This window comes from Sebastes fasciatus, chromosome 7, assembly GCF_043250625.1.
Source record: "Sebastes fasciatus isolate fSebFas1 chromosome 7, fSebFas1.pri, whole genome shotgun sequence".
NCBI lineage: Eukaryota > Metazoa > Chordata > Actinopteri > Perciformes > Sebastidae > Sebastes > Sebastes fasciatus.
Window position 1 is genome coordinate 2,351,752 of NC_133801.1, and position 23,271 is coordinate 2,375,022.

Consider the following 23,271-nt stretch of genomic DNA (forward strand, 5'->3'; position numbering starts at 1 on the left):
AAAACATGTTTAACCCCGATCACTCAGCATCTCAATACTCACAACTACTAATCCATCACTCTCTCTCTCTCTCTCTCTCTCTCTCTCTCTCTCTCTCTCTCTCTCTCTCTCTCTCTATGGTCTCCATGTCTCTCGTCCCAAGTGTCCACTCACCAATACACCAGTCAAACCGCAATGAGCTCACTCCACCGCCAGTCCCCCTGGGGCATTATGGGTAAACTCACAACATTATGCTCTCTATTGAATAGTGGAGTGCACTCCAGGGACCATGGACACCGAGCAATTACACACACACACACACACACACGCACACACACGCACACACACACACGCACACACACGCACACACACACACACACACACACACACACACACACACACACACACACACACACACACACACACGCAAATGGCTGGTCACATGAAAACATGCTCACACAAGGGATCGTCTATCTTGAACACGCACACACAGTTTACACACTGTCGGCTTGTTGACGATGACGATGATGATGAGCTGCGGTCTGCAAGAGAGGAGTAGCTGGTTGCAGCCGGGAGAGGGGGGGTGGGGGTTATCAGAAAGCCTGACGTCGAACAGCCTCGGAGTCGGCTTGACTCAACTTGTAAAGGCGGAGGTAACCGTGGAAGTGGATCCAGTAGAAACCCCACTGTTATTGTACAGAGATGGACATGATGGACTCCGTCTGTGGCTGTATCAATATATACTGTATATGTAAAAGGATGATACCATTTCCTGACTGACAGATCACTTCACTTTGACGTTATTGAGCGGCGGTATTTGATGAGTTGGGAGTTAGAATGTGTTGGGCCTAACAAAATGAGAAAACATTTTAAAACTGTTCATATACCTCTTCCTGCATGAGGCTCGGTGGCTCGTATCATCATGAATCCCTCCTGATCTTCACTTGTTCACTCTGCCTGCTTTTCAATGTCACTGTCTTGTCGTTTCAGACCCGGCCACTCCCACCTGATTACACCTTTTCCCGCCAGTTTCAACACCTGACCTGCTCCTCCCATCAACTCACCTGCTGCTCGTCCCCCTGATTACCCCCCTCAGGATGTGTAGACTACCAGCTCACTGTCTGGTTCCTCGCCAGGTAAAGTTCACCTTCTCTATTTGACCTTTTGCTTGTTACTCTCAGATTAAAGATTTTTGGACTGTCTTGAGTTATGCTTTTGTATTTTTTGTCTGTTCTGTGCCAGATATTTTTTATCGCAAAATGAATCGGTGCCCCTTTTCTGTTGCATTATCAACTTGATTTGAGCCTGGCACGCCTCCAGATGGCTCGGCATGTGGTGGAATTTTTGGTTTGGTTAACCGTCATATGTCTCGTCTTGTGTTAGTGTCTGTAAGTGTGGTGATATAAAGATAAGATACAGCTCAAGCTTTGTTCGGTTCTGTTGGTGTGAGATGTGTTGTAGCTTGGTTTCCTCTTTGTGTTGTACAGCTTGGCATGACTTGGTTGGCCAGTGAGTATTTGTTTAGTCCAGGAGTCGGCAACATTTACTATCAAAAGAGACATTTTAGGCAAAAAAAATCCCCCCAAAAATCTGTCTGGAGCCGCAAAACATGTGATCATTGTGATGAAGGTAACACAGTTTATAGTCTAAGTATATAATATATCAGTCTAATGCAGTGAGGGCCAAAGAGACAATGTACTACGGAGTATTAGGGCCACATTGAGGGAAAACACATCTGAGATTTACAGAATAAAGTCAGAATATTACGAGAATAAAGTCATATTACAAGAAAAGATGTTGTAATATCTTACGAGAATAAAGTCATAACTTTACGAGAAAAAAGAAAATAACACGTAAAATTACTACTTTATAATATTATGACTTTATTCTCTAAATCTCTGCTTTATTATTTTTCCTCAATGTGGCCCTAATACTAAATGTAAACAAAAGAACAGTTCTTCATTTCCATTTATAAACTCCACATGGAGCCACTGGAGAGGAGCTGAAGAGACGCAGGTTGCTGACCTCTGGTTTAGAGGAACCTTTCGGTGTGCTACTTTTCATTTCGTGCTTATTTTGTGGCCATTTGGTAGCTGGATTTTTGAAAAGGCAGATCATGTTGTCCTTTTCTTCTCCTGATGGTGACCATACAGCTGTTCTACATTCCTCACTTTCCTGCAAAAAACTGTGCCATTTATCCTGTTTTACACTTTTGGATATCCATCATAAGAGTTCAGAAACTGTCTGCAGCAAAGTGACTGTATAATATAATGTTCTTCCAAATCCAGCGGCTGGTCTTCGCTGGTAGTTCCTCATCCTTCCATTTCTCCCCTGAACCCGAGCTCTGCTGGGAGGTTGAATTAGAGCTGTGGAGATGGATGGTGGTGGTTGGAGGTTCTGTCACTGGTCATGTGGGAGTGTTTCTACTGTAAAGAGGCCCTATGTTTAATGGACACAATGTGAGACACTAACTTTGATATGGCCTTTTTGTATTGTCTAAGACTCTTAAGGTTTTTGTTTTGACTTTGTTTTGTTTTCAGACGTCATGGTGGAGCGTTGTGAAGAGAAGAGGTGTGACGCCCCCCCCCCCCCCCCCCCCCCCCACTGTCTCGGAGGCAGACCTGGGAGGGTCGTCATTCACCTCCAGACTGTAACAGCTGGTCCATCCTACAGCTGACATCCTCCCTGCACCGTTGGCCTGTTTCATGGAAGACATCTTGGTTCCAGGTATCGTGCATGCCCACTAAAGCTTTGTTTCTACTTGTGCGAGGCACCGTGACACAATCCTCTCCAGATGGCGTGCGCACTACGAGCACGCACAAATGCGTTTATGCTCAACGTGCTGTTTGTAGCATTATTCTCCGAAATGCCAATGCCATTAGAAAGAATGCAGGTTTAAGACACTTCAGCATTGGCTTCACTTCTCAGACCTCGGAGTTACCCACTTAACCAAAGTGTCCTTACTACCATGTAATGTCCTCATCTCAACAACATTTTGCATATCCTTTTTTTATATTTTGTCAATTAATGAAATATGCTCAGTTTACTTTACTAAACTAAAAATAGACTTGCACCACAGCGTCTCTAAACTGCCTCCACTATAAACCCAGAGTGTTGTGACAGGAGTACAAAGACACTCGCAGACACATGATGCTGTGTGTAACACACTTGGAGCTGCCTCCCGTTAGATCACACTGCTCGGCTCAGAGAGACGAGCAGAGAAAGAGAAGCAGAGAGAGAAAGAGAGAGAGAGAGAGAGAGGGAGAGAAAAACAGTGTTTTTAGGCCAGTCTAGTTAAGACCTCACTGTCCCAGTTGAACAGAATATAGAGCTCACACTGTGAGATGAAAGCTGTGTGTGTGTGTGTGTGTGTGTGTGTGTGTGTGTGTGTGTGTGTGTGTGTGTGTGTGTGTGTGTGTGTGTGTGTGTGTGTGTGTGTGTGTGTGTGTGTGTGTGTGTGTGTGTGTGTGTGTGTGTGTGTGTGTGTGTGTGTGTGTGTGTGTGTGTGTGTGTGTGTGTGTGTCTCTCTGGGACAGATCTCAGTAGGAGTTGGAGCGACAGTGTAGAATGAATCTGTGTTTTTTAGTCTTTCTGAGCGGCGTAAGCAGGAATGTGACCCGTCTCTACTGAACCTGGAGCTCCATTCAGCCTGAATCCAGGCGGTCAGCAGCAGCAGCGGTGCATCTTCTGACTTGATGTGCATCTATTGGCAGCAGTGTTTTTGACTCGGGGCCTGGTCACACCAGCATTTTGTAGTATTTGCAGAGCTTTTGCATTCATGCACATACTTGCTAACCCTCCCGATTTTCATTGCCCTCTCCCGGTTTCCGTTATCTCAGCCAGTTTCTGGAACTGAACAGTGTGTATAATCCCTACTTGTTTCCACCCAGACGACTATAGAGCTACACCGACTGTCGTATCCCGGCGGAAGAGAGCAGTCTATGCTCGCAACACAGCGCAGTTTGAGCTCATGTTTAAAGCTGCGCTCGCCACAGCGTGCAGCGCCCAAAGTCTGGCTTTGCTCGATGCAGCGAAAAGCCATCGTGGCGCTACGCAAGCCACTGGAAATAACGGGTTTCAGAGCACAGTGGTGGCGTTGTCACGTTGTGTCTGAAAGGACCTTCAGGGAGAGACGGAGAGAGAACAAAGAGAAAGAAATACTCCAGCAGAAGCATTCTTATTATTTCTTTACATATATTGTTTAAATTGTAGCGTTATGTAAAAAAATTTCATGTTACACTCTTATTTCTATTTTATTACATTTGTTTCTGTTTATACCAGAGCAACTGTAACGCCCCCAACGATCAATACAGTATTTCCTTTGTGATTCTGATTATGACGACTTTCAACCAGGCGACCGATGTTTTGTTTTGTAAGTTACATTTGTGACGTGTTTCCCGTACTTCAGCTACGTTGTTTCCATACGTATTGTATTTAGTTTATGTACTCATTTTTAGCCTCTTAATTTTGACCTAATCGTGTTTGATTCAACAGATATTTCAGTTGTGAATGTTCCTGTTTTGTCAGTCACAGCTGCAGCTTTTCATTCATAGCGATGGTGATTGTTTTATCTGACAGGATAAGCCTGACTTGAATTAGCCGACCGTAGAGGAGATAAGTGAGTTAAGAGCCAGATGACGGTGATATTCAGGCCGTCTTAAACGAGTTAAAGAGAGGGAGAGAGCAGCCGTCCGCATTCAGGGAGATTTCAGCACATATCTGTTAAATGTTGAAGCTTGTTTGTTTGTGAGGAGCAAAGAGAGATCATGTGTCTGTATGCTGCATCTTAACTGTAGTGAGGGGATGTTCTGGAAGTCTCTCCTGTCACAAGGTCTCTGAAATCAGACCGTTTGCACAAAAAGGCGTATAAATTCCACGATAATGCGCAAGGTGTTTAGTGTGCAATAAGTTCGCCTTTCGTGATTTGTAGGCCATGTATCCTGTACTGACTGTGATGTAAACGCAGCCGTGTATAAATGCTACAGTAAGAGATAGGGATGCACACATGTATCAGGTATCGGGTCCGATACCACTTTACAGCAGCGTGAAGTTAACCTCTCGTCACCATCTTTCGGGTCCTATCACACGCGCTCACTCTCCACCTCCCCGACGGTGCCGGCCCTCACTTTCATTGCGCCACGGGGTTTTGCTTGCACCCTCTGACTCGTACGTGCATTAGACTCCTTGGTCCGTGTTTCAAGCCGGGTCGGGTGGGTTGCAGACATCGCCGCAGACCCCTGGCGCCTTTTACGTGGGCCGAGCCCCGCCCACCTATGATGGGCAGGCCGGACGTTTAACTAAGAGACCGGTGTTTTGTTTTCTAAGTTACGTTATTGACGTTTGTCATATCGAAACGTTTGTGACGTGTTTTCTGTAATAATTTCCGTACATATTTTGCTTAGTTTACTTACTTATTTGAAGCCCAACCATGATGTTTTCCCTTACCCTAAATAAGTGGTTTTCTTGCCTAACGCGTTGTCCACACAGACACGAACAGTCCAATCCAACCTCCAACCTCCGACTTTCTGGCGTGTCTAATAATGACGCAGATGGGTTTACATTGGAGTTAGTTGACTGCCTGGTGCGTCTCATACAGACGCTAAAGGGTGCCTCGGTGCGACGGTATCAGACGCTGAGGGGTTTGTGACCAAACATGAATGAGTTAGGGAGTGAGGACAGGTTGCCGAGCAGCCTTTGTTTCAGTATTATAGTCAGTGTCCTGGTGTGGCTTCTAAACCCGTCCCTGCTGTCTAACCGGTGGCAGTGTACCAGGCCATGTTTACTGCCATCAGATTAGCTCGCGGTAGCCTTTGGTCTGATGTGTACAGCCGACTGCTGGCGAGCTAACAGACTTATTCCTGTTTACACCATCCAGAACAACAACAACAGTCTTCTGCCAACTGGAGTCATCCGGGGTTAGTTGGCGTGCTTAAGGACACGTGGCGGTAGATGTAGAGAGGGATGAGGAAGTGGCGCACGTTTAGTTTCCCTGTTGAGAAGTTCTCAAAGGAAAACGCATGAAAAATTAGTATTATTATAGCCATTGTATGAGGATACGTTGGTCAGGGACAGCGTGTCAGTTTACGCTTGTTAAATGCATACCATCTATTTTCAAATTAAACTTCCAACAAAGTCGTAATATTACGAGAATGAAGTCATAAATGTAGCAGCGTGCTGCCTGTGTGAAAATGAGGAATGACTTTTTTCTCGTAATATTATTAAATTTTGCTCTTAAATTATGACTTTATTCTCGTAATATTAAGACTTTTTCTCATAAAGTTATGACTTTATTTTCGTAATATTACAACTCATTTCCTTGTAAAGTTATAACTTTATTCTCATTAAATTATGACTTTTTTCTCGTAATATTCTGACTTTATTCTCCAAGTCTTAGATTTTTTTTTCCTCAATGTGGCCCTAATACTCTATTAATGGGGTCACTGACCGAGAGCGGGTTGAAGCTGTGATGGGAACAGTGGAAACGTATCTGTTCCGTCATCTCCATCCTCTACTTGCTAAACTCAGCCTCAGCCTTCTGGCCAGCTTAGCACAGCCAGAGCCATTTATAGCAGACGAGGACCCCCCCCCCCCCTAGAGCCACTGAGTTTACTACAGGTTAACAGACAAAGGCACTATAGTATTGGACACTTAAAAACACAAGCTCTTTAGTGACCTGAAGAGGTGAGGAGTGAAGGTGATCCAGGATCAGAGAGTTCACAGGTGCGGAGGATAAGTCAGGATAACACACAGAAACCCTGCCTTCAGATCTTACCTTCATTTCTATGGAAATCTACGAGGCAGAGACTTGAACCATTCTGCAGATAAAAAATGAATCACTTTGAAAAATGTATTAGACTTTTTTTTTTTGTCAAAGTTATGTGAACGACTACATGGTGACGTAGTTGTGAGGCTGGAATTACAATTTCAACTTCTTTATTGTCTTATGTGCAACAATTAAAGAGAAGCACGTCCTTGGCAATGAAAACGTTAAATCTCAGGCTCCCTCCGACAATGCTCATTAAATATGTATAAAAAGAGAATCGCACGAGTAAAAAAAATGAAAATCTAGGACATAAAATAAAGCAAAGTTAATAGTGCGTAGTGAGAAGTAATGAATATATATATATATAAACAGGTGGTAAAGAGAAGTAAAAGTATTTAAAAGTATACAAATGTATATATGTATACAGAGAAAGGTGTTATGGGTAATCATATGTGTCCTTTGGAAAAGAAAGTAGAAAGTTCTGATGAAAGCCGTGACAGGTGGTAAAAAGAGGTCAAACAGGAACACTGGGTCACATCAGTTGACCTTCTTCCTGAAAGAGGTCAAAGGCGACGCAAAGTAGAGGGGTTAAGTTACTAGGAGAGGTTACGCTTAAACATGCATTATGGGTAATTTGCTCCAGGTAAGCTTGCTGTGTTGGATCACTGACAAAGACGATGTTAAATGGTTCAGGTTCTTAACAAACACTTAGCATACCCCCCCTCCTCCCTTTACTCTCTCTGCCTTCAATCCACCTTTAGAGGAAAAATCCACCTTAAGATCTCATTGATCCTTTATCCTTTATTATATGGCCCCGACCACGGCTCTGAAATATCAGTAAGTTAGAATCGATGGCCCCGACCACGGCTCTGAAATATCAGTACGTTAGAATCTATGGCCTCGACCACGGCTCTGAAATATCAGTAAGTTAGAATCTATGGCCCCGACCATGGCTCTGAAATATCAGTAAGTTAGAATCTATGGCCCCGACCATGGCTCTGAAATATCAGTAAGTTAGAATCTATGGCCCCGACCACGGCTCTGAAATATCAGTAAATTAGAATCTAAAGCCCCGACCACGGCTCTGAAATATCAGTAAGTTAGAATCTATGGCCCCGACCACGGCTCTGAAATATCAGTAAGTCAGAATCTATGGCCCCGACCACGGCTTTGAAATATCAGTAAGTTAGAATCTATGGCCTCGACCACGGCTCTGAAATATCAGTAAGTTAGAATCTATGGCCCCGACCACGGCTCTGAAATATCAGTAAGTCAGAATCTATGGCCCCGACCACGGCTCTGAAATATCAGTAAGTTAGAATCTATGGCCCCGACCATGGCTCTGAAATATCAGTAAGTTAGAATCTATGGCCCCGACCACGGCTCTGAAATATCAGTAAGTTAGAATCTATGGCCCCGACCACGGCTCTGAAATATCAGTAAATTAGAATCTAAAGCCCCGACCACGGCTCTGAAATATCAGTAAATTAGAATCTAAAGCCCCGACCACGGCTCTGAAATATTAGTAAGTTAGAATCTATGGCCCCGACCATGGCTCTGAAATATCAGTAAGTTAGAAACAATGGCCCCGACCATGGCTCTGAAATATCAGTAAATTAGAATCTAAAGCCCCGACCACGGCTCTGAAATATTAGTAAGTTAGAATCTATGGCCCCGACCATGGCTCTGAAATATCAGTAAGTTAGAAACAATGGCCCCGACCATGGCTCTGAAATATCAGTAAATTAGAATATAAAGCCCCGACCACGGCTCTGAAATATCAGTAAATTAGAATCTAAAGCCCCGACCACGGCTCTGAAATATTAGTAAGTTAGAATCTATGGCCCCGACCATGGCTCTGAAATATCAGTAAGTTAGAAACAATGGCCCCGACCATGGCTCTGAAATATCAGTAAATTAGAATCTAAAGCCCCGACCACGGCTCTGAAATATTAGTAAGTTAGAATCTATGGCCCCGACCATGGCTCTGAAATATCAGTAAGTTAGAAACAATGGCCCCGACCACGGCTCTGAAATATCAGTAAGTTAGAATCTATGGCCCCGACCATGGCTCTGAAATATCAGTAAGTTAGAAACAATGGCCCCGACCATGGCTCTGAAATATCAGTAAATTAGAATCTAAAGCCCCGACCACGGCTCTGAAATATTAGTAAATTAGAATCTATGGCCCCGACCACGGCTCTGAAATATCAGTAAATTAGAATCTAAAGCCCCGACCACGGCTCTGAAATATTAGTAAGTTAGAATCTATGGCCCCGACCACAACTCTGAAATATCAGTAAGTTAGAATCTATGGCCCCGACCACGACTCTGAAGTATCAGTAAGTCAGAATCTACACACTCAAGTCTCAGGCCCAATTCAGGACCGCCAACATGGCCGCCAGAAGGTGTCCTCCACCTGCCCATCACCCACCAACCCCTCCACCCTCCCGGCGTGGGCGGGGCTCCGCCTAACGAGATCACCGCCGGCTAATCAGTAGGGAGGATTCCCATTGGCCGAGAGCCCAGGGGCAAGCCCGTGGCGGGAGGTCGGCATGACAACAACACTGATTGACACTGACAGGTCATTGCTACACATAATGGGATTATAGAGGGAGTGGAGGGGAGGGGCGAGGGAGGCTTTGTCAGAGCAGAGAGAGAGAGAGAGAGAGAGAGAGACAGAGACAGAGACAGAGACAGAGACAGAGACAGAGAGAGAGAGAGAGAGAGAGAGAGAGAGAGACAGAGACAGAGAGAGAGAGAGAGAGACAGAGACAGAGACAGAGAGAGAGAGAGAGAGAGAGAGAGAGAGAGAGAGAGAGAGAGAGACAGAGACAGAGAGAGAGAGAGAGAGACAGAGACAGAGACAGAGACAGAGACAGAGACTACTGTTGGTGTCACTGTGTGTTGGTTCCAGCCGCTCCGTGTCGTTGTCGTACAGTGTTAGCAACATGTAGGCTACATTCACAACGCTGCTAAATAGAGACCGTGATTGTTTCTCACCACACCCTGCACACTGGATGTTACATGCATACAGTCTTTTCAAAATAAACTTCCTTCACAGGAAACAACTTGATTATGTTTAGGCAACAAAACTACTTTGGGAAAAGATGGTGGTTTGGGTTAAAATAACACTGGAAGGAAATTACGTGACAAATAAATCAACTTTGAGTTCTGGTTTCACACGGGTCTCCTGGGTAAAGGTCCTGTGGTTTTTGCGCGTCATGAGTACGCATTTTAGCGTTTCCGCGTGTCATTTGTACACAGTTAGGTTCAGGCAACAAAACCACTTAGTTAGGGTAAGGGAAAACATAATGGTTGGGCTTAAAATAAGTACGTACACTAAGTAAAACACGTACAGAAACAACGACGGAAATTGTTTTTGTGCATTTTCCTAGGAATGTCCAGCAACACGTGAAGTACGTGTCAATTTCCGCTCCAGTCTTTTCAAAATACAACTACTTAGGTTTAAGAATTGATCGACCTGGTTACGTTTAGGCACCAAAACTACTCACCTCATTGGCACCATTCGCGCTGTCATTCGCGTCGTGTCATTGGCACCATTTGTGTGGCATCCTTCGCACCATTTGCGTGGCGTCATTCGCACCATTCGCGTCTTGTCATTGGCACCGTTTGCATGGCATTATTCACACCATTCGTGTTGCGTCATTCGCACCATTTGCGTTGCGTCATTCGCACCATTTGCATGGCATCATTCACACCATTCGCGTCGCGTCATTCGCACCATTTGCGTTGCGTTATTCGCACCATTTGCATTGCGTCATTCGCACCATTTGCATGGCATCATTCACACCATTCGTGTTGCGTCATTCGCACCATTTGCGTTGCGTTATTCGCACCATTTGCATTGCGTCATTCGCACCATTTGCATGGCATCATTCACATCATTCGCGTCACGTCATTCGCACCATTTGCATTGCATCATTCGCACCATTTGTGTGGCTTCATTCGCGACGCGTAATAAGTGACGCGTAATTCGTGCCATTTGCGTGGCATCATTCGCACCATTCGCGATGCGTAATAAGTGACGCGTAATCCGCACCATTTGCGTGGCATCATTCGCACCATTCGAGACGCATCATTCACACCACTTGCATCTATTCGCCACTTTGCATTGACTTTGTATGTAATCGCACTGCACGAAAAATGTCCTTCGCTCTCGGTGTGAACACACCCTTACTCTTATTCCTGGTCTCTTTCTAACATTAATAATTAATAAACTGAGTCCTCCCAGGTTCTCTGTGTGTGAAAAAGAGAGACCGGGATTGATAGCAAAAAGACGAGGATAAAGAAAAAGAAGCGAATGGTGGAGGGAAAGAAAAGGGGATTTTGGTGCAGAGAGGATGAATGATTGAGAGACTTAAAGGAGTAAATGTGAGAAGGAGGAAAGAGAGAAGAAGAAGAGGAAGACAGAGGAGGAAAGGAGGTAGCCTCAAACCTAATTACACAGATTAATGTGGCTCGGAGAGAGCAGTTACCCAAATGGACTAAAAAAGAGAGAGAAACTATTTCACTCCACGATGCTCAAAACTCTAAATGTTCATAGATGACTCTCTCTCACTCCTTCTCCTTATGTGTCAGCACAATACTGTATCCTCTCTCTCTCTCTCTCTCTCTTCCTCATCCATCTCCCTCTCTGTTATTACCCCTCTCTCTCTCTCTCTCTCTCTCCTCAATTCAGTTCAATTCACTGAGTTTTATTGAAATAAAGTACAGTCCAGTCTATAAAGTGGCTGAACAAAATAACACCTCATGGACAAAAAAGACTGGAACGGTCCTGAGTGGGCAGATTCCCAGAGCGACAAATTAGTGGAAAAATGAAAAAGAAGCTGACAGCTATATGATGATGAAATTGTGATTTATACAGTTTATTATACAAATAATTGTCATTGCCTGGAATTGGAGAGACGATAAAATGCAATCCAGGAAAGTCCTGTTTGATGGATAGACTTTGAAACTATTTAACAATTCTTGAAAGACGTCACGGCTGCAGTCATTTTATCCTCCGTCTCCGTGATTGTGAGGTAAACAGCACATTGAGGATCCTTCAGTTTCTGCTGCTGCAATTTTCACCATTCTTTTAAATCTGCCTCTCGAAAGTGCAATACGAAATCACTGCAGTGCTGTTTAGAAATGAGATTTTCTGCGTTTTTATACAAGTTGATGGTAGCTGACTGATCCTCAACCAGAATAGAAGTGTGGGTGATGCAAATACATGATAGACCACTCTTTCTCTGAAGACATAAATTCCTAGTTCTGCATCAGTGCAGCTACAAAGCATCTGCATGTAGCTGCCACATGAAAAGGCGTATAAATGCCACGACAATGTGCAAGGCGTTTAGTTTGCAATAAGAACAACTTTCTTTTGATTTCCGCATGTCATTTGTACGGCATGTATCCTGTACTGACTGCTATGTAAAATTAATGAAATAAATGCTACGGTAAGAGTTAGTGACGTAGTATAAAAAGCGAGAAAGACCACTTATGGAGGGAGGGAGGATCCAACAAACACAGGACTTTTAACTAGGAGACCGGTGTTCGAAGCCGTTGTTTTGTAAGTTACTTTACATGTTTTTTTATTGAAGTTTGAGACATGTTTACCGTAGTTGTGTTACGTTGTTTCCGTACATGTTTTACTTAGTTTACGTACTTATTTTAAGCCAAACCATGACGTTTTTCCTAAACCTAAGTAAGTGGTTTTCTTGCCTAACGCTTTGGAGCACGTGGCAGCTGCCTCGCTAAATTGCTGCGTGATTCACGTGTTGGGTTTCCACACCATCTGCGTTTCTGTCAGCCCTTTCTTTCTACATAGAGTTTGCCTTTCATAATGGCCATTTCATTTCATTATCAATGCCATTTATATACATTTTAGACAAGAAAGGTTAAGAAACGTGTGGTAATTAGTAAATAATAGTAATAATCCACCATTAAAACCCCGTACTTTATTCATTCACAGAGCCCTGCAAGTCACTGCATGTTCTACAACATTGTCCTGCAAATATTTCAGAATAAAAGCCTTGTGTTAACAAATGAAGGAATTCTGTCCACAGAAAAAAAGAATGCTTGATGGCTTTTATTTTGAAATGAAAGCAGGAAGTGTTGACTTAAAAATAGATCTTTACTTTTTTTCATCTCCGTAACATATTCCACAGATGTCTAGACATCCAAACTGTAGTGATGTTGCTGGTATGATGTCAATATACAGTCAATAGATCACTTTCATTGTCTGTTGTGCTGCTGTGAACCGCGCGGCGGTTGCCCCGGTGCTATCATGAATGAAAATCCAACGCTAAAAACAAAACCTACGCCGTAGGACTTTATAGCGAGACTGCGTTTAACTCCTTGTGACAAGTATAAATCCAGCTTAAGTCTTTAAAAGTGTGTCAGACATATATAGAGTTTAATTAATAAAAACAGGTGTGATTAATGTAAATATGAGAAGAAACTAAAGTCTCAGTTTGTTGTCTCTGCTGCAGCTTCAACTTTTCATTGAGTTTCCCCGCTATTACCTCACCTCCCTTTGTTTGTGTGTGTGTGTGTGTGTGTGTGTGTGTGTGTGTGTGTGTGTGTGTGTGTGTGTGGAACTAAAGGCCGCCACAAAACAAAAGTATGACTCATCACACACACACACACACAGAGCCTTTAATTCATGTGAATGGGGGGTTGTGGGTGTGTTGGGGGGGGACGCTGACATGCATCAGAGCTCAGCCACTGAAAGGAGACCTGCTCCTCCTCTAACTCCTCCCACCCTCCTCTCCTTCCCCCTCATCCCTCGTTTTTCCTCCTCTTCCTCCCTCTCTTCCTTCTGCTTCTCCTCTCGCTTCCTTCTTCTTTTATCCTCCTCCTGTTCCTTGTCCTTACCTGCACTGTCTTTATTTCTCCTCCTTCCTCTTCTCCTCCTCCCATTCCTGTCTTTATCTACTCCCATTTCTCCTTTCTTCCTCTTCTTCTTCCTCTTCTCCCACCTCCTCTGTTCTCCTCTCCCTTCTCCTCATCTTCCTCCTCTCTTTGTCCTCCTCCTCTGCCATCCGTCCACCACTTCTCTTCCTCCTCCAACTCCTTCCTCTTCCTCCCTTCTTCTTCCTCTTCTCGTCACTCCCCCTCCATTCCTGTCTTTTACAACTCCCCTTTCTCCCTTTTTCCTCTTCCCTTCCTCCTACTGTTCCTTGTCCTTACTTGCACTGTCTCCTTCATCTCCTTCCTCTTCCTCATTTCTTCTTCCTCTTCTCGTCACTGCTCCCATTCCTGTCTTTTCCTACTCATTTCCTCCTCTTCTTCCTCCTCTTCTTCCTCCTCTCTTTGTCCACCTCCTCTGCAGCTCTCCTGCCATCCGTCCACCACTTCTCTTCCTCTCATACTTCCTCTTCCTCATCTCCTCCATCTCCTTCTTCTTCCTCCTCTCATCACTCCTCCTCCCATTCCTGTCTTTTTTTACTAATCCCTTTTCTCCTTTCTTCCTCTCATACTTCCTCTTCCTCCTCCATCTCCTTCCTCTCCCTCCCTTCTTCTTCCTCTTCTCATCACTCCTCCTTCCATTCCTGTCTTTTCTACTCTCATTTCTCCTTTCTCCTCATCTTCCTCCTCTCTTTGTCCACCTCCTCTTCAGCTGTCCTGCCATCCGTCCTCTTCCTCTTCCTCCCTTCTTCTTCCTTCATCTCATCACTGCTCCTCCCACTCCTGTCTTCTCTACTCTCATTTCTCCCTTCTCCCTCTTCTTCCTCCTCTCCTCCCACCTCCTCTGTTCCCCTCTCCTCCTCTCATACTTCCTCCTCCATCTCCCTCCTCTTCTTCCCTTTGTATCGCTCTTCCTTCTTTTCAATTATCTTCCTGTTCTCCTCCTCTCCTTTCCTAAATGCTCCTCTTCCTCCTGCTCTTCCTCCTCCTCTTCCTCCTGCTCCGTCTCTCTACTTTTACTTGTCAAGTCAGTTTTATTTATCGTCCAATATCACAAATCACAAATGTTCCTCCGGAGGCTTTACGATCACCATACGACACCCTCCCTCCCTCTCTTCCTCCTTCTCTCCTCCTCTTCTTTACCCGCTCCTCTACCTCATCTCCCTGTTTTTACTCCTCATCTACCTTTAGTTCACGCTTCACTTCCTTCCTCTTCATCTTGTCTTTCTCTCCTCCTCCTCCTCTTATCTTCCTCTAATGCTTCCTCCTCCACCTCCATCTCCTTCGTCTTGTTCCTTTCATCTCTCTTCCTTCCTGCCTCTAACTCCTCGTCCTCTTTCTCCTCTTTCCTCTTCTTCCTCCACCCATCCCTCCTCCTCCTCCTCCTCCTCTCCATCTCCCGCTCTCCTTCTTCCTGCCCTCCTTTCCCCTCTTTTCACACCTTCTGCTCCATCTCTTCCCCTCTAATGCACATAGTTTTCATGCTCTTTTATTTCCCTTCAAGCCTGACTTATTCTCTCTCTCTGTCTCACACACATTTTCACCTCCTTTTCTCTTCCTTCCATCCTTTCCTTCCTTCTCCTTTTCCCCTCCTCCTCCTCCCATCTCTCTCCCTCTGTTATTCCATCAGTCAACATTGATTAGATATCGAAGTTAATCCCGGCTAAACTCCTCCGCTTATAGCCCGCTCGCTCTCAACCAATCACAGCGTCGCTTGCTGCCAACGGGGGCTCTAAACCACGTCCCGATTGGCCGACGGCCCGCTGCACGCCGCCGCACGGGCACGCCACACGTCTGCAAATAAGCGAGCGGGGATGGGTGAGCGGGAAATGAATTTGACAGCTAGTGCTGAGAGCCTGATACGACACACACATGCACACACACAGATGCACACTTCCCCCTAACCCTTGACATATACATAAGCTTACTCACGAGTACACACACACACTCACACATGCTTACTCACCCGTGTAGTTTAGCATGAAGAGGCACACAAAGGCTGTGTTTAGTGAATGTAATCTCACAGATTGAAGGGAAACGGTGAATTCAGAGTTGACCAGTTGAAGTCACGATTGTTGTAGTAAATGCACATAAAGTGATTTAAACATTTACTGTAAAGAACTGTAGATTTAATCACACAAATCCACATAAATCTAGCTTTAGATTTGAATGTGTTGTTAGACAGTCCGTTGGGATTTCTTCCTTTGAGCTTTTGTAAAAGGCGTTCACATCAGTGGTGCTAACGACGCTAGTCTTTTTTTCCCGTCTTCCACTTCCTGTCTCTTGGACATAGTAGTCTAGTTTATATTAAAAGCAAAAACATTTTGAGAGAAATGTAGAATAAACCTGCTCAAACTCAACACATTCTCACTCCCAACGCTTGTTTAGTGTCCCTACGCTTCATACTATGACGCTCTAGGTACTGCATAGCGTCGGTTTTGGACGTGTCAGGGAGCAGGCTGCTCTCTTACACTGTTGGTAGCTATACCTACGAAAAGTAACGCACTATAATTCATGTATATATCTCACAAAATCATTTTGTATGTAATCCACGTAATTGTGAACAAGGAAGTGTAAAGAGCGGCTAACGCCGTGGGAGGAGGTCGGGGTGGACGGATGGGCCAAAACGACCGTAACATGCTCAAAAAGTTGTTAAACTTGGCACACACAAAAATTTGATATTTTGAGTGTTGCAAAATGGCTCGCTAGCGCCCCCTAGAAAATTGGAAAAATGTAGCCCCTCGCTACGGTTTGACCTACATGTATGAAATTTGGCAGACAGATGTAACATGTGGAGACGCACAAAAAAGCCTCTCGGAGGTATGCCCAAAACTCAACAGGAAGTCAGCCATTTTGAATTTATTGTGCAATTTTTGCCCATTTTTAGCGTTTTATAGGCCATATACTTTAACGAATTCCTCCTACAGATTTAATCAGATCGACTTGATATTTGGTCAGGACCATTTTAAGACCTTGAGGATGAAAAGTTATTCAAATGGGGAGTTTTCACTGAACGACCTGACCGTGGCGTCGTGGCCATTTTGAGCCATTCGCCATGAAACAGCCGCCAGTACCCCCGACGCGCGAGGGCTCGTTCATCGCTGCTTGCAGCTTTAATCATTTTTGCGTTACACACACGCTAATGTTAAGTTTTGTTAATGGAAACATTACTACCCAAAACAGACAGTCCTGTACGGTTCAAAGACTTCTGCATATAATGTGATTTTTGTAATAATATGCTATTTGGAGTGATTTTCAGTATAATAAATGCTGAATAATAAGTGCACAATACGTTTTCTATAATTTAATCTTGTGATAAAATAGAATCTGAGAGTATTTGTTTGTATCTGGGATGCCCACTAACACACACACACACATGCTCACACACATCCACGCAGAGCTCATCAGGTGTTTGCACTAATGCGTGGTGATAGCATGAGTGGGAGGGAAGTGTGTGTGTGTGTGTGTGTGTGTGTGCGTGTGCGTGTGCGTGTGCGTGTCCCCTGGTCATTCACAGCTGCCCGCTCAGTGCAGAGCTAAGATAACAGAGATGACTTCACCGTCAAATCCCCCTCCAATCCCCTCCAATGTCCTGCTCCATTCACATAACATCATCCTCTCTTCTCCGTCTCCCTGACTCTCCCCCCGTCTTAATGTCACAGTATTCTCTCTCTTCTATTTTACAGAGAAATCTTATTTTATATTTAAACATATCAATGAACTGAATATTCAATCACTGCAAATAAAACATTATCAATAAGGAACAGAACGGCGTTTGTGTGAAACTGAATCCAATCTCACTGGTGTTTATTCACCTAATTAGCAAAAAGACATTTTTGTCACATGAGCGCTCAGAGAAATCAGGTCACATTCTGATGAATGAGGTTTGTCTTTTCACGAGCTACTTGTGCATAGTGAGGCTAGGAGACACACCATTTGGTATCCCCATTGCAATTTTTTCCATTTTAAAGATCCCTAAAGGCCAATTCATACTTTCCACGATTATCCCTAAATCCCATTCCTAAAACAAACCTAACAATTTAATATCCATAACACCATTTATTATCCCCAGTGCCATTTACCTGCCCTACCAATTGCAACACCATTTACTGAGCGTAGCACAATTTATGTTTCATACAAACACCATTTACAATCCCTACTGGCACAAGACATTTCCCATTTTGTATCCCTAAAAAAATCCCCAGAATTTACTATCCCCGTGCCATTGACCTGCCCATTTATAATCCCTACTCACCCAACACATTAACCATCTGCAATGCTAATTTCCCTATCAACTCACTATCCCAGACACCATTTGTTATCCCCAGCTCAACCTACCCTACCAATTGAACACTGTTTACTTATCCCACCACTACAGTTCTATCAACACCATATAACACAATTTACAACCCCAACGGGCACAACACATTTCCTATTTTGTATCCCTAAAACAATCCTACAATTTTACAAGTTCATTTAGCAGACGCTTTTTACAATCCATAACACCATTTACTATCCCCAGCACCATTTGCCTGCCCTACCAATTGCAACACCATTTACTTTACTTATCCCACCACCATAGTTCTATCTACACCATTTACTGCGCCTAACGCAATTCACAAGTCCTAAAAACACCATTTACATTCCCTACTGGCACAAAACATTTCCCATTTTGTATCCCTAAAACAATCCTGACAATTCACTGTCTCTAACACCATTCACTCTCCCCATGCCATTTACCTTCCTTACCAAATACAACACCATTTACTGAGCCTAATACAATTTATGAGTCCTACCAACACCATTTAGAATCCCTACTCACACTATTTTCCATATTATCAACTCACTCTACCTAAAACCATTTATTATCCCCAGTGCCATTAACCTGCCCAAAAGTCCTGCAAACACCATTTACAATCCCTACTTCTAGTTCATTTTGCAGACGCTTTTTACAATCCATAGCACCATTTACTATCCCCAGCACCATTTACCGGCCCTACCACTGCAGCACCATTTACTTATCCCACCACCATAGTTATAGCTCCATTTACTGAGCCTAACACAAATTATAGGTCCTACAAACATTATTTACAATCCCTACTGGCACAAGACATTTCCCATTTTGTATCCCTAAAACAAACCTAACAATTCACTGTCTCTAACACCATTCACTCTCCCCGTGCCATTTACCTACCCTACCAATTGCAACACCATTTACTGAGCCTAACACAATTTATAAGTCTTACAAACACCATTTATAATCCCTACTGGGACAACACATTTCCCATTTTGTATCCCCAACAATTTACTGTCCCCAACACCATTTCTAGTACCATTTAACAAGCCTTTTTTTTTTTTTTTTTTTACCATTTTCTGTCCCTAACTTCCATCTGTTTTTCTCTCTCTATGTATGTCTGCCTGTCTCTCTGGTGTATCCATCTCTTTTCCTCTGTCTGTCTGACATCCCTGTGACGGTTATTTATTACCCAGAAGCCCCTGCTTTAGCCAGGCATGCCAAGGCTGGTCGCCTTGTCCTCAGGCAAACTCTCTCTCTCTCTCTTTCATTACCCCGTCTCTCTCTCACTCTATCGATGCCTCTCTCCCTCTCTTTTTATGCCGCTGTCTGGCACTCTCTCCGTCTCATTGCTTCCTCTTTCTTGCCGTCTTGTCTGTTGTTTTTTCCCCGTCGCTCTCTCCATCCTCTGCTTGTTTTTTTCCCCGTCGCTCTCTCCATCCTCTGCTTGTTTTTTTCCCCGTCGCTCTCTCCATCCTCTGCTTGTTTTTTTCCCCGTCGCTCTCTCCATCCTCTGCTTGTTTTTTTCCCCGTCGCTCTCTCCATCCTCTGCTTGTTTTTTTCCCCGTCGCTCTCTCCATCCTCTGCTTGTTTTTTTCCCCGTCGCTCTCTCCATCCTCTGCTTGTTTTTCTTCCCCTCTGTCTGTGTTGTTGCTCTGCTGTCACCAGAGGCGGAGGACTCTCCAGACATCTCTCTGTCTGGTGACATCCAGACGACATTGGACTGTGTTTGTCCTCCGTGTGTTTGTGTGTCTTTATTACCGACAGACCGACAGACGTTGCACATGTCAGTTCACTGTGTGTTTTCATGCAGCTTCCATAACCAGCTGTAAGATAACGGATGTTTTTGAAGAGATGTAGTGATGGAGGAATAAAAGAATGGAGGCAGCGGTCGAGTGAGGTTGAGATCGGGAGGGAGGAGAGAGTTTATGAAAGGGGGGATGGTGGAAGTAAATGCGGAGGTGTAGATAGAGGGAGGCAGAATGAGAGAGGGACTTAAAGACAAAGCCATGTTTGTCAACTTTGCCCCGAAGCTTTGCCCGTTGCTCTGTATGTGCAAATTACAGCCACGTAATTAGCCTTCACTCATTAGTCTGGTTTAAAACTACAAGGTCAAAAAAGGGATATTCTGGTTCCCACTGCAGGGTGATGGGTGGGATGGTTCCAGTTTCCATTAAAAGGTCAGACGTAGGATATAGTCTAATGGGGACGGACGTAGCTGGAACTGTCAGTGAGGTTCAACCAGTTACATCACAGGAACAGCAGCGGCTCAACACACCAACAGTCACAATGACCTTGAACACAAGTTTAAGAACTGATGAACAAGACATCAGTGGTGTGGCGACACTTCTTAAAGCCCCGTTTGGACACGTAATCGTCCAAACCCCAACTAGGCAACTTAAACTCAGGTATGAAACAAGTTGGAGGTGTGTGGTGTCGTTAACTCTGCTGAGAAATCTGTGCCAATATAGTCGGGAAAACACTACAACCCTTAACCACAGAGCTGGACGTCACGCCCCTTGACGTCACGTCCCTTAACAGGCAACAAAACCACTATAGTTTAGGAAAGAACTACAAGCTTGTGAACATGAACAAACAGCTGATGGTAACGTTACACAGATGGCATTCTGCTGGATGAAAGCTTTGTGTTTGATCAACGTTTCCTCATACAACGGTCTCGTATGATATCTTACAAAAAAGTTATTCCTCCTTTTTTCGTTCGTTTTCCTACAAATGTCCAGCAAAATGTGTCAATTTCCGCTCATGACATGCACACAGTCTTTTCAAAATAAAAGTCCATCTTCACAGTAAACAACTTCCTTAGGCATAGACAACAAAACTACTTAGTCAGGTTTAGGAAAAGATCGCAGTTTGAGTTTAAATAACACCGAAAGTGGCGTAACTTAGGTACAAATTCAAATTAAACCCACCCATCCACCTCGACCTCCTCCCTACGCGGCATTCGCTGCTCCTTATACTTAGTTCACAATTACGTGAATTATACACCACATTGATTTTATGGCATACACAGTGCATTACTTTACGAACAATGTACGAGACCAGCCTGGTTTCTTGCACTTATCCACCACACTCCCGGCGCACTTTCTCAGAGCGTTTACTGTTGCCGTGGATGAGTTTACATTGTAGTTAATGGAATGCCCGGTGCGTTTCATAGCAGGGCTTAATGGTGTCGCGTGTGGTGGTACCAAACATTGGGTATTTAACGCCCTGGGAATAAGAACGGGCTGTCATATGAGAAAATTACTTTCAATCAGGAGCCGCAAGTTTCTCTCCTTGATGACCTGTTGGAGGTTCAAACTACAGTAAACCTCTTCACTGTCAATGCTTCTTCTTTTACCAGAAATCTGCAATAACTTGCAATAATGAACACAAGTCCAACCGATCGTTGCAAGTATTTGCACCAGCTTTTAAGATTTTTCCACAACAAATGGTCCCATTAGAAGAATGTTTGCAAGTTTTCTTTTTCAGTTACTCTTCCGGCCAATAAAACAAGCCCAAACCTCAACAAACCAACTTCATTACAGATATATAAACACCTCGGGGACTGTCTTTCCCCTGAAGTCATTTTCTCACAGTTTACTGCCTGCCTGTTATCTGTCCCAACCACTTCCACCAGTATCAAATCTCACCAGACCAAAACCTCCCAGTTCACACAGATTGATTGCTCTGAATATTTTGTGGGGCTTTTGGTTACAAGCACTTTCTGTTCTTCAGTGTGTGAGTGTGTCGGTGCTCCTGGTCGCAGAGCCTCATTATAGGTGAGCATATGGAGTGATCTGCAGACGGTCGAGCGGTGATGTGGAGCAGAAAGGAGTCTGACTCAGCACTCCTGCTGCTGAATTACAGCTGCAGGTTTTTCCTTTTCTCTACTTCTTAATATGATGGAGACTCAGTAGGACGCACTAAAACTCGCCTGACTTGACTTCACATATCTCAGATGGTTTTATTGGCCAGATGACGATTTTATGTCGTCTTTAGAAACTGAACGGCCAGACAGGAAGTGTCCTCTGATCACCTGTTACTGAGGGTCACTGAGCGACTCTAGAGGAGCCGTTGGGGGTTTGGTGCTTTGCTCAGAGACACATCAACAGTTGATACTGGGATTCAGGCCAACAACCCTGCACCTACTTCTCTAAGTTGTGGGATGTCACCAACCCAAGAGCCTGCAAGCTGACTAATGACGAGACAGATCTGTATACCGGCACAGTCTCACGGCAGTTCATGAAATAGTCACTAAATTGAATCTATTTGATTCGTCTACATAAACATGAATTTCCCTTTTTTTTCGTGACGCTCAGCACGACTTTCAACAACGTATTTTTGGAAGAGGCGTAACTTAAGTACGGAAGTTAAGTGACAAATAAATCAACTTTGTGTTCTGGTTTCACACGGGACATGAACGTCCGTCTCCTGGTGAAAGTCTGGTGTTTTTATACCCACCCGTCCACCCCGACCTCCTGCCCACACGGCGTTCGCCACTATTTATACTTCCTGGTTAACAATTACATACAAATTGATTTTGTGCTGACCATCACGAAAGAAAATGTGGAATCAATACATACAATTTTGTGACTATTGCACGAACTGCTGGGCGACTTCGCTGGCTTACAATAATTCCTGAAACATCCATGTTTGGAGATATCAGAGTGTGTAGGAGTTTAATATCAATAAATCATTACCTCTATAATGTCAAGACAATTACTGACGCTGTCAGCCTCAACTCCGACACATCAAATCAGGTTGTGCTTACTTTCACAAATGCAGAATATCCTAAATATGCTACACATTTTAGAGTGCAAACATTCAAATGTCCACCATGCTTTATTAAACCAAGAGAAAGAAGGAATGATTTTTAGATTAAACACAGTAAGTTAGTTATTTAGTCCGATAGGAGACTAGTTAGTTCATCACTTGGTCATTGAGACTCACTCTTCACTAAAACATCTCATTTAAAAAATAAAATCTTTCCCGTGTAAAAACGGCGTGCGTTTCCTGGTCATTTTGGTAAAATAAGACGTACAGGATGTAAAGATATAAGGCAAGCGAATGTCTTTTCAACATGTCCTTTCTCCTCCTCTCCTTTCTACGCCTCTTATTTCCTCACCTCCTTTCCTTCCCTTAGAAGACCAGAGGAGGTTAAAGAGGAAACAGGAGAAGGAGGAGAAAGGAGGCTGCTGGCTGTCATGTCGGATCATCTTCAGATTCAGACACACTGAGTGACACATCTCCGTCTTCCTCTCGCGTGTTCTCATTGCAATTCAAAGTACATCTCTCTCTCTCTCTCTCTCTCTCTCTCTCT

The 23,271-nt window shown here is 44.0% G+C and overlaps 1 long non-coding RNA gene across 1 annotated transcript; it reads left to right on the forward strand.

Annotated features, from left to right (window-relative positions):
• The first annotated feature begins 887 nt into the window (after nt 1-887).
• On the forward strand, nt 888-23,271 carry LOC141771098 (uncharacterized). The gene is made up of 3 exons (XR_012594668.1): nt 888-1,115; nt 2,520-2,706; nt 23,095-23,271. It is a non-coding gene; the product is annotated as an uncharacterized LOC141771098 (long non-coding RNA).